The following is a 13488-nucleotide window of genomic DNA, read 5'->3' on the forward strand; positions in this document are numbered from 1 at the left end:
TCTTTAGGTGTTGATTTGCTTTATGGTGATTGCTGAAGTCACTGAAACACCAGTTAATTTAATACAGTGAAAAAAGATCTCAAAATGATGCCACCTGACACTGCACTGATTTTCTAAAGAGGAAACCCTGCAGACAGGTGTCTATCTAATACAGTCACACCATCCTTCTAAACAAAATGTATCCAGGGCTGTTCTGAGTGGTGGAGGCCTGTTGGCACAGAGTGGTGTATGTACACAGTAATAAACTCCACTGGCAGTCAAACTGCCCAGTGGGAACAGTTCCTGCCCATATTAAATCCCAGATTGTGCCCAGGAATTTTCAGGGAAAATGCTAGCTAGCTGAGGTCAAAATCATGCCAGGAACCATTCTGGTAACCTGCCAGTCTAGATTCACACGAACTAGTACCCCAGAAAATTCCTCTACGTATATTCCTTATGAGTACAGATATAGCACACAAAATGTGGAGCTTAGCTGAGATTTCCTTATGAAGAGAAAATAAGCTTCTTTAGGAATCAATTCATCCTACACTTTTGAATCTAGCCATGTAAAACAAATCGTATCAATCCAGCTTCTTTTTCATTCTCTGTAAAGAAAACCTAGAGATACTTACTAAAACACAGAAGATAATATTATAGACATCCAAAGCAATGAACCTCCCTCACACAATTCAAGTAACTAGGTAGTGATGCTGCATAGCTGGGCAAACCTCTTTACTTTTCCAGTATGAGTCTACCAGAGGATAGCAGCTTCTTTCAAGGGCAGAATCCAGATCCACTCCTAGCATGCAGACATCAAAAGGTTTCTATATAAATAAATTTGTGCTTATTTACTTGTGCAGAGCAGGTTTTTCATTAATGTGACCTGAGCTGTTTTTCTAGCAACTGTGGTATGAAATGATTAGCTATATAGTAGTAAGAACTTGCATCATGACGAGGGAGAGATGAGAAGAGCACTTTCATGATGCTGAGACCAGTCCCTTCCAGGACAGGCAAATCACAGACATTACAAAATCTCTTTCTAAATATTTATCTGTATGAGTACATATTTGTTCCTGTACTTTTACTGAATCATTGAGTCAAATAGCTCCACTTCTGTGGTTCTTACAAAGGTTCTTCTAACTTCCAGTCTAAATTTATGCTTGACTAGTCTATCTTTACTTGTTTCTGTGCCAAGTTGGCCATTTATTTTAAACAGCCATTTTAATTCCCTGCAGTTTGTCTCTACAGCATTCTGTGGAGACAAATCATATCTTCTCCCAGTCTTTATTTCAGTGGTCTATATCAGTGAAGGTCTTTTGGTCTGCTATCTGTATTTAGCCTACCTTCTATATATCTGTTCTAGTTTCAATTATACTGCCTTGAAGACAGCTTTCCAAAAATATACAAGTAAAATATCTATAATTCCTAACAAGATTATTTTACTTTACTATTTCTTTCAGTTGGAAATAGTCCATCAAATGCATCTGTTGTCATTTGTCTTTTCTACAGAGACATCCAATTGAGTCTGGAGGTTATCCTGGCCCTGATTCTGTTCCTTCACTTGAACATAATTATATCCTTGAGTTTTTCTCACATTGGAGGTGTGTTTGTTTCCACCTTGTTTCCATGAGATGAGAGACTTTGCCACATGTTCAATTTCCTGCATATATTCCCAGCAGCCAGCACCACAATTACAGAAAAGCATAAAAGGTGGTTGGTTAGCTTGTTTGTTTTCCCAAACAATTAAATGAAGGCTTTTTTCAATTTAGACTTGACATCCACCTGAAACTAAGTACATCTTCAGCAGCTCCAGCTGTATTCTGAGTTGAAGTGTTGAGGGGAGAACAAATAAATAAGTAAAGCAGAAATGTGCCTGGATTCCTTTTTGCTGTGTCTGATTTTCTGACATACACTATGTATATATACATATATACAGAGAGAGTGATTTGCCATTGGAATGGGCTGCCCAGGGAGGTGGTGGAGTCATCATCCCTGGGGGTGTTCAAGAAAAGCCTGGATGAGGCACTTGATGCCATGGTCTAGTTGACTGGCTAGGGCTAGGTGCTAGGTTGGCCTGGATGATCTTGGAGGTCTCTTCCAACCTGGTTGATTCTATGATTCTATATTTTTTTTCTATAGCATTCTATGTAAGTCTAACTGATAATATATGCCTTTCATGTTTTCCAGGTTAAATATCAGTCCTGGCAACAGTTACCTAATTCAGAACTCAGTCATCATGTTGTTTATGCACAGCACTTCTATTGTTTTCCATAGGCACCACATGACCCAAACCAACAGGTTAATTACGTTCCTGGATTGACTCCACTGACTGTAATGAAATTATCCCAGATTTACACTGGCATAACTCAGAACAGAAGTTGACCTCACAGTCTTTATACAAGCTGTGTTTTAACCCAGGAAGATTTAGTCAATCCCTTTCAAATATAAAAAATGCCCTTTATAATAAAAGTCATAAGACTTAAGAGCATGACCCTCAGCTTTAGCAAGTCAGAATCTCCCAGGGTCTTTTCCCTCTTTAAAGAATAAAGATAAATTCTGACAGCTGAGTAAATATAAAGGGTCCAGTGTCAATCTGAGGAAACAGGTTTTCATTTTGTAACAGAAGAATTTGGTTTACAGGTTCTCACTGAAAAGGGAAATAACCATCTACTTAACACAGGATTATTAGTTGTCCATAACAGCCTATGAACACACACACACACACACACACACACACACACACACACAAAATCCCTGCCCCACCACTTATATACTACTAAACAGGCAGCACAGAATAGAAAACTTTTTCACATCAAATGAAAAATGCCAGACTCACTTCCTCCTACATTTTCTCTTTTTCTTTTTGCTGGCCTCCCACACACATTTAGACAGTATTGCACCTTCTCTTGTGCTGCCAAGATAGCTCAGCTCACTTGGCTGGTATAAGGTTTCAAGACAGTTTCTGTGTCACTGAGTACCTATTAGTGATGTCTAAGTAACTGTGATTTTTCTTATCCTGAAGGGGCATTTGTATTTTAAACAGGATTGTAAGCATAGAAATGATTCTACAACCATTGTCTTAGTCTTTAATAAGTGTTCAAATACACATCTGACATTAGGTTTTCCCCTAGAAGTCTCTACTTTATATTTAAAGATATTATATTTACCTTTGCCATGAATACATAGCAGCTGAAACTTTTCTGCAAAATACCTCTGGGTACCCAGGGAAAGATGTGTCTGAAGTTCTCATGCTAAAGAAGGACCTTCTTTTTTAATGGATGTTTTGTTTCATACTGGACATGTGCTGTCACTCTTCTCTTTCTCTTGTTCCTCTGCCTCTATTTTAAGAAAAGCTAGTGAGACAGTCCTTTGGCTGAGGTTCTTAAGAGGGCCTGCAGCAATGTGTCAGAATCACAGAATCACAGAATATCTTAGATTGGAAAAAAACTTCAAGATTATAGAATCAGTCAGGGTTGGAAGGGACCACAAGAATCATCTAGTTCCAACTCCCCTGCCACAGGCAGGGACACCCTACCCTAGATCAGGCTGGCCAGAGCCTCATCCAGCCTGGCCTTAAACACCTCCAGGCATGTGGCCTCAACCACCTTCCTGGGCAACTGATTCCACAGTCTCACCACTCTCATGGTGATCATCGAGTCCAGTCATTAGTTTCACACTGACAAGTCCTTGACCAAACCAAATCCCTCAGCACAACATCTACTCACTATGAATAGCTGTGGTTGGAAAAGACCACCAGGATCATCCAGTCCAACCTTCATCCCAGCATCCTTAACCACTAGACCATAGCCTCAAGCACCACATCCACTTTTTTTTTCAACACCTCCAGGGATGGTGACTCCACCACCTCCCTGGGCAGCCTGTTCCAGTGCCTGACCATCCGCTCAGTAAAGAACTTCCTCCAAACATCCAACCTAAACCTCCCCTGACACAATTTGAGGCCATTTCCTCTTGTCCTATCATTAGCAATTCAGGAGAAGAGACCAACTCCATCCTCACTACAACCTCTTTTTAAGTAGCTGTAGTGGGTAGAGAATAGTTTAGGTGGAGAGGAGGGCTTTTAAATGTTCATATTTTCTTCAGCACTTTTTGTTGTCTGGCTTAAACATCACCATGCTTGTGTCCTCCTTTCATCAATGCCCTTGTTCACCTAAATCTGTCCAGAATTTTATCTTGCATCTACAATTTCTGCCCCTCTTTGTGTTGTTTTTTTTTTTTTTGTTTTGTTTTTTTTTTTTTTTTTGTGATTTTGTTGGTTTTTTTGGGGGGGAGGGTGGAGTTTGTTAGGTGCTTCACTGCTTTGTGTGGCAGTATCTAAGCCTGGGCAGAGCTGTTATTATAAAACAAGCATTAATGGCAGAGTTGCTATAAGTTCATGTACAGTTTACAGCTTCTGCAACCAAATACACATGCATGCAGCATGCAGCATGCAGCTAAAAAGATCTACTTAATGTAGTCTGTAGTAAATAATTCAGAAAAACTAATTTATTTCAGAAAAAAAGCCATGATATGGCCAAGAATGATGGGCAATGGAAAGAGACAGAATTCTCTGAATACATTGGTTTTTACTGATTATTTATTCAGCTCCAGCCAGCACACATCATTCCTGATTTGCATTATGAGAGAAAAATTAATATGAGTACAGTCACTCTTTCTTGTATCTTAAAGTCTTTGGACCATGAAAAATATCTAGGAATGAATGTGTGTTCTTTCCCACAACAGATGCTAAACAACAGCTTGTAAGTAAAAAAAAAAACTGTTATCAAAGTCAGTGGTTCAAAAAAATGCATGTGATTTTTTTTATCCTTTGAACACATTTAATATATAACAGAAGATAAAAAAAATCTAAAGAAGGAAGGTTAAGATATATATCAATCACAAGTTTGATTATGCAGCAAACAAGGGCTAGCAAATGTTGGTTTTATACAGAATGTTTTGATCTAATGGTATTCTGTTGCCTTCCAAACTTTTAGAAGTATGATTTAAAAGATATCAAAAACCAGAGGATTCCTTCCAGTGAATTCAGGTAAGTCCAATAGAGTTTCTCAATCACCACCAATGGTAGAGCAAAGTAAAACAATTCAACTTGGCTATGTGTCAGCCAGCAGGCTTTCCAGTAGATTCATAGCCATCCAGAGTGAGAGAAGGGCTGAAGGAAGAGTGCATGGATAATGTTAGTGAATCAAACAAGCAGAGTAATATAATAGGAAAGAAATAATTCTTTACACGTTTTGAAATGCTTTTATTATATACTCAGGATCCACAATTGGTAGATTTGTGCCACTGAAAGTAATCAGGTATGGTTTACTACTAGGCTGTGTGGAAGGCCCAGAATCACTAAGATCTCTGTGACATTCACACATATTTTTTCCATTAATGTTCCTCACATCTCAGGTAATACAATTCCACATATCTTACACTGGATAGTCTGATGGAGCCATTGTATGCAAACAGAGGTCAAAAATCAGTTCAGGTCAGATTCAGTAAAGTGGTTGAGAGTCCTTTAATAAGGACAACGTTTTACATACTCATAGAATCATAGAATCAACCAGGTTGGAAGAGACCTCCAAGATCATCCAGGCCAACCCATCACCCAGCCCTAGCCAGTCAACTAGACCATGGCACTAAGTGCCTCAGCCAGGCTTTTCCTGAACACCTCCAGGGACAGTGACTCCACCACCTCCCTGGGCAGCCCATTCCAATGCCAATCACTCTCTCTGGAAAGAACTTCCTCCTGACATCCAGCCTATACTTCCCCTGGCACAACTTGAGACTGTGTCCCCTTGTTCTGTTGCTGGTTGCCTGGCAGAAGAGACCAACCCCCACCTGGCTACCACCTCCCTTCAGGTAGTTGTATCCCTGTGTTAGGAGAAGTGTAACAGCAAGAAATAGGTTTCATTACAGAAAACACAGGAAAAACTATACCCTAAACAGAAAGCCAGTGTAAAATTTAATAGAAAATTAAGAAAAAAAAAACAGTCTGCATTACTTTGTTATTTTTAGAGCGGGCTTTTTCCCCCTAAAATAACATTAATACAAGCAAATATTTTATCTTGGCTTCTATTAGGGTTTGCCATTAGCTTTTGAACGTCTTGAATAGTGTAAATCAGTCTGACAGAGAAACAGAAATTTTATGAAGCTCTTAAAATATTTATAAAAACAGGGTCAAGGAGAGACCCAGAATTCCCTTTCAGTATTGTGGTGGCAAAAGTAGTAACAGAAGTTCATAACTCAGCAAACATCAAATACCCAACTGGAAGTGTCCTAGGAAATTTCAAGTAGAGCTGACAATGAACAATAAGACAATAATCCCATAGGAGACCATACTTCATTTAACCAAGATCACAGTATCACACAGTATCACCAAGGTTGGAAGACACCTCACAGATCATCAAGTCCAACCCTTTACCACAGAGCTCAAGGCTAGACCATGGCACCAAGTGCCACGTCCAACCTTGCCTTGAACTGAATAAGTAGTTTCTGGAGTTACTTGTGTTTTCTTTTTTTACATCAATAAAAACATGTTCAGAGTTGCATGTAACAGATGATTTCATTTAAATCCTATTTAGGACATCCTAGCCTTAAAGAGTTCAAATGATGACCTGTAGTATAACCAATGTCTTAAATTTTGATCTTTTCAATTTCTTTTCCCTTTAACACCTGGTGATCTTTTTCATGTCATTTTATAATGTGCATATTTAATATATTCTTTCCATTTCATGTTATTTTGACTGAGATTTTTGTAAGTTAGCTAATTCACTTTATGAACTAGGTAGATTAATCACTAAAGGATACACTCACTGGAAATTCTATTAAAAGATTTAAATGTGTCAAATGAAGACAACAGGAAAATAAATGCAAAGTAGCTCCTACTTACAAACTCTTTACAAGTACAAGAGATTACAGTCACAAAGACAAAAGTAAGTCTTCCAGTTTTTCTACATGCCATTGGTATTTTATCAGCTATGGTACAGCATCTAACACAGCACGACACAGCCATGCAGCTCAGGACAGGAAGCGCGAATCACTTGAGGCAAGTGGTCTTCACCTAAAATCATAGAATCATATAATTGAGCAAGTTGGAGGAGAACTCCAAGCTCATCCAGTCCAACCTAGCACCCAGCCCTAGCCAATGAACTAGACCATGGCACTAAATGCCTCATCCAGGCTTTTCTTGAACACCTCCTGGGACCTCCAGGGTGGTTCGACCACCTCCCTGGGCAGCCCATTCCAATGGGAAATCACTCTGTGAAGAACTTCCTCCTAATATCCAGCCTATACCTAAAGTGCAGTCTGGGGGATAGGTTTGGACTGGATGATCTTGGAGGTCTCTTCCAATCTGGTTGATTCAATCTACCATACAGACCTGATCCTGCTATTCCAAGTGAACCAGAATTTTAATTTTGTTTAATAATTTGAGAATTAAATATTGATGAGCTTAACTTTCACAGGGAATTTCACACAAAACAAGGATTATAGGATCAGACTCCAATTCTATTTAAAGAAAGGCCATTTTAAAGCAAAACAAATTTATGTCTAATTGCTCTAAAGGGAACCATATCTTCAGACCCTGACAAAGAAAGGGGGAAAAAAAGATTGAGGCTTATTTTTAGGAAGTGAATATCCAAGTTTATGATATAAGGAATGCATAGGATTAAAAATAATTTTTCAATGAAACATACACAGATAGATTTGGGCTTATTATTAATATTATTATTATTATTAACATCATAATAATTATTTTATTTGACTTTTTTTTAGAGTTTTTTTGTTTGTTTGTTTATTTATTAAAAGGTTTCCTGTCATATAAGTTGCAAAGTGCACTGACACAATGGCCAGGACGTAATTCTGAATGACTATGAAATTCTTTCCTAGTATTTAACAAATTGTTTCTCATAATTTCTGGTCAAGATGGAGGTATGTGTGAAAAGAGTTTGATTAGAATGAACTAAAAGGGATCTTACCACCAGCCACATGCATTTTTTTAGCTGCTATTGTTTTTTTCAATAGGGATTGCATTGTGTGAACCTGAAATCTGCAAGATGCCTAAAGTCACCAGAGTGTCTTCCAGAGCACAATGGTATACCTACTGCAACAAGTAATTAATCTTGGGCTCAAGATTTCCTGATGGGAGCCTCTTGACCCAAGCACAATAGATGAAAGTATTTTATCCTGTGTGTTCCCCTACTGACCCCTTGTCACCTTTTTTCATGCACTGTCTACTCCCATACCAAACCAAAGAATTCACCCTTCACTCTGATATTTGGGGTCTGCTTGATCCTCTCATTCTCTGTAGAAGCAGATTTCTTCATTTTGCATTAAGAAGATCAACTCAGTAAGAAAAATCCAAGTTTTACCACACGCTGCAACAAGCATGAATGGTCACTGAAGTTAAGCGTCGGAGATACTGAGCTTTAATCGCAGCCCTGATGCCACACACTTTTTAACAGGGAGCTGTGGCATGCCATGGTACTGCAAACCATCTCTACATGCTCTGGGAGGAAGGCTGGTAAAGCACTGGACATGCTTGGGACCGGCTGTGCAGAGGGACCTCTGCACAGGTACTCACGAGTTGCCACTGTGGTGCTTCTGGGATGGCTACTACAAGCTTGGAAAAAGAGCCTTTGAACTGTTTGATGCTAAATACTTGTAAAAGTGGATGGGAACCTGGTATATTGTACAACAGCCCATCCTTACATATTAAGATCAGCATCTGAGTCACCTCTAAAATGATCCAGAGAGTGCTCCAGTAGGCTGTTAACACGTGAACAATTCTGACCTTAAGTCCATTCTTCAGGCTAATGAATGTAATAAGATTTTTTAAAGCCCTAGATCTAGTGTAGATATCAGAATTGAACTTACTTTTTAGAGAATAGCTGCTCAGGATACTCCTGAATTCAAGTTTCCTTGGGGTATCTCAGACTGCAGAGCCAGGAGTGGGCATACTAAAATCTTACTGAGCACTGATAAAATATTTGGTATCCCAGAGACATAACAGTGAGGAGTAGATGACAGAGCCCACCCAGCCAGTGAAAGGAGTGTGTAGCTACTACCATTTTCAGCTCAGGACAGCAATGCAAATGCTAAAGCTGAGTTTAAAATTAAAAAACTGTTTCAGCCTCCTGTAGCAGCAATTAGCCTCTGCTGGGAGAGATGTGCTGTAAATCTTCAGAGTCCCTTGACACTCTCAGTGATAGCAGACCTCCAACTGTTACCCACAAGACACTTCAAAGACCATCTTGGGTAAATATGTGAAAACTGTCCTAAACTCTAACAGTAACTGTAGAGAGTGAATATCCCTTCCCCCATTCCCACCCATCAGGGTTCCCTCTACTGTATTTGCTTCATCTTCTTGCTCGTCTGTATCTGTCATTGGGAATGCAACATATTCACTTCCCCATACAGGCTTGAAAGAGGGTGAAAAAGAGAATGCTGACAAATATTTCCTCTGCACATAATCATACTGTCATTAGAGCCTTTAAACCACTCCAGTATCTTCCATATTCAATTAATAAATTACCTCTAGGCCCAGATCCCCACTTCACTAAATTAAAATAACATTCTTATTATCAATGGTAACCATTTCATTGAGTCCAGCTGCATATCCAGGTTGCCTGAACTCAAAGGAAGTTTACTATTGATTTGGGCAATACAGGAACTCACAATCTGAATCTTCTTCTTTGTGAAAGACTTCACTTTCTTAAACTATCTAGCAAATAAAGTAATATGAGAAGGCTGAAAACAGAGTTTTCTATGATAGTGCAGCTTGGGTAGCCCAAGTAAACAAAATAAATTGCTGTCCTGGTTTAAGCATGACCTAGACCCTGCTGTAGAAGTGTGGTGACTAGCAGGTAGCCTGCAGGGCAAGAGATACTGGGACTTGAAGTGACTGCCCAGGTGTACTGAGTAATTGTGCTCTGGTTGTCCTTTCTCAATTTGAAACACAGTGACCGAGTGTGAAACTACTGATTGCATTATGATGATCTTGGGGGTCTCTTCCAACCTGGTTGATCTACGATTCTATGACTCTATGCTGTCTGCTTCAGTACAATATGGGTGAGAGCAGGAGTGTGGTTGAGTCCAAGGAACAATCTTCAGGAAATAGACAGTGACACATGGCCATGGAGGAAGTTGAAGAGTGTGAATATGGAAAAATATTAGGTAGATATACATAGAAAAGTGTAAACAAGCTAAAATCTTCCCCTGGTGCATTTTGGCACATGTAAAGAACAAGAAGAAGGGATGTTGAGTGCAGGGAAGTGGAGGGAGGTGTGGACAGAAGGATAGATGACAGTGGGAGGGAAGGGAATATTTAGTTTGCTTCAGGGCCCAAAACAGCTCTTGCAATGTTGAGCAAGTTTGTGTACATGATGCATGTTCAGAGAATATGTATAAAATGCAATTGTATATTTCACCTGTATCTTTTTTGGAGTTCAGAGTGAGTGCTATGAAGCATCTCCTTCCATGCATTTACTTAGTAGCCTCTTTTTGAATGGATTTAGTCCTTTGTCCTTTTTCTCTTTGCCGAAAGGCTTCCAACTTCCCTATCCCCACCGGTGATGAGGTCTTAGACATTTAATTTGAGTAACTCATGTATTTATATAACATTAATGTGACTTCTTCACTCCAAGGTGTAGCAATAAACGCCATTAAATATTTCCATGATCATCAGGTAAGGTCTGGCCTCTGGAAGCAGCTGTCTTAACATAATTTGTTTCTGTAAAGCTCATGCTTTTGTTTGGCAGATTGTTGAAGTCCCTGACCCAGACCATGAGTTTTACAGGTGGAATTCTCCAAAGATGAGGTTATTCACAGAGATGGCAGAGGCCAGTGGGTGGGTGGTCTCACTTGTCCACTGGCATGATGCATTCAACCTGCCAGCAACACAAAGGAAATGTAGGAGTTCTTCTGAGAGGCAAATGCAAAGCATACAATTATTTTATAGACACAGTTATTCTGTGGCATCTTCAGGTGACCTAAGAGGAATTTTATCCTTACTATTCACATGTCACCAGCACCTAACAGAAAAATGTTTTTCCTTTGCAATACTAAACCATGAAACCTTACTTACTAATGCAAAACAAGACCATAATTTAATATTTATAGCATTACCTAGTGTGCACATAATATATTTTCCTTCCAGAAGTTTTATGGTTTTCACCTTTATTTTTTTAATTAATCAATGTCAAATGAATAGTGACATGATATTCAGTGAGAGTAGATAACAGCTTTGCTATATCTGAGGTACCTATTCTGTCTAAACCATCTTGCTCTCTTATGCTTTTTCCTCCCCCCCCCCCCCCCAGCCCCAGATACCTTATTCTTAAAGAGAATTTGACTGAACTGAGCACTTGTCAAGATTTCACATCACTCTATGAAAGAATAATAGGCTATATTTATTTACTATTTTTATGCTGCAGTTGCATGTAACAGCTCCTGAGCTATGGACTAAAGACAATCTTTGTTTTCTAAAAGCATCACAGTACCACAGTTTCTAAGTACATCACAGTACTGGGGAAAGAGTGGCTGGAGAGCAGCAAGGCAGAAAGGGACTTGGGGGTACTGATAGATAGTAGCTGAACATCAGCCAGCAGTGTGCCCAGGTGGCCAAGAGAGCCAATGGCATCCTGGCCTGCATCAGGAACAGTGTGGCCAGTAGGACAAGGGAGGTTATTCTTCCCCTGTACTCAGCACTGGTCAGGCCACACCTTGAGTACTGTGTCCAGTTCTGGGCTCCTCAATTCAAGAGAGATGTTGAGATACTGGAATATGTCCAGAGAAGGGCAACAAAGCTGGTGAGGATCCCGGAACACAATCCCTATGAGGAGAGGCTGAGTGAGCTGGGGGTGTTTAGCATGGAGAAGAGAAGGCTCGAGGCAGACCTCACTTCTGTCCCTAGCCACTTGAAGAGAGGTTGTAGTCAGATGGGGGTTGGTCTCTTCTGCCAGACAAGCAGCAACAGAACAAGGGGACATAGTCTCAAGTTGTGCTGGGGGAGGTCTAGGCTGGATGTTAGGAGGAAGTTCTTCCCAGAGAGAGTGATTTGCCTTCGGAATGGGCTGCCCAGGGAGGGCACCCAGGGCTGAAGTTGCTGTCACTGAAGGTGTTCAAGAAAAGACTGGATGAGGCACTTAGTGCCATGGTCTAGTTGATTTGACAGGGCTGGATGATAGTTTGGATTGGATGATCTTGGAGGTCTCTTCCAACCTGGTTGATTCTATGATTCTATGATACCTTTAAAAAACTCTAGCCTGGAGTCAGTGTTCCTAAATAACATCTTTTCTCAGCTGAATTATATTTTAAGATAAGGAATAGACTATGTCCAATCTTGTATAGACTTTTGCAGTTGATCCTCTCTCAAGGAATCAAACTTTTCTATTCCACCCTAAAATATTTTACTCATCTGTAAAATGTTTCTGGAAAAAATGTGTCATATAAATTAGTTTACACTGTGGTGAGAGCTGGTTTTGGTGTACGTTCAAGCATCAAAAGGATGTTCAAATTATTCAGCTGGATAATAAATACCTGAAGCACAGTCAGAAGATTATGTTTTGCAAATTCTGCTTACAAAAGATGAATATATCTCAGAATCAGTGGTCATCCCAATAAATTTAACCACTCAAACTCTTCCACATATAGTTTAAAGAGAGCTTTGGTTTACATGACTATACAGGGAGATATGAAGAGTAGTGACTTTCACTTACAAACTTATGTAAACTCATCTGTCTGTAGAGAAAATGATGAAAGTGTCTAGTGTAACTGATGTCACCACCAAGCACAGGAAGGAATGTGGGAGAGGAGCTAAGCCTCATCCTCCTCTATGTGTAAACATGCCCAGGGCAAGAACTCCAGAGGTGTTCTGCTGCCAGCTCAAGGCCAACAATAAATGTCAGGTTCCTGGTACTAGAGATAAACAGTGAAGGATATAAATCCTGCTTTATCAGTCTCTTGGAAGTCGCTTTTGATTCCTATGTGGAAAAGAGCAGTCTCAATATCCTACCACCATAGAGTACTTCTTCTGAGGGAACAGAGCAGAAGAGAACATTTCAGTTGGAGGTGACCTACAACGGACCAACTGCCTGACTAATTCAAGTTAGTTTCATCCAAGATAGTCTTGGTTCTCAAAATACAAGTGAACATGATGCAAAGACATGGGCAACATGTCACATAAGGTTTTTTAACTTACAGGTCCCAGCACAATGAAGAAATGTTGATAAAATTTCTCATTGGTGCACTGCACTACATGGACTTACTGGCCCTAGACTTCAAGAATCTTTTTCTTTCCATGCCATGGTGTACACTTGATTAGAGAGAGAGAACACCTTGTGGGAAGGATGGTACAAGGTGATGTTATCTCTATACTATCCATGGATGGAAATAGTGAAGCTTTAGGCAAATGCAAGTTTCAATCCTCATCAGACTACATTTAGTATTTCCTCTCCCTAGCGTAGTTACAGATTAATTTAAATTGCATTGGCTTCTGTCTTTCAA

This window comes from Pogoniulus pusillus, chromosome 7 (assembly GCF_015220805.1).
Source record: "Pogoniulus pusillus isolate bPogPus1 chromosome 7, bPogPus1.pri, whole genome shotgun sequence".
Taxonomy (NCBI): domain Eukaryota; kingdom Metazoa; phylum Chordata; class Aves; order Piciformes; family Lybiidae; genus Pogoniulus; species Pogoniulus pusillus.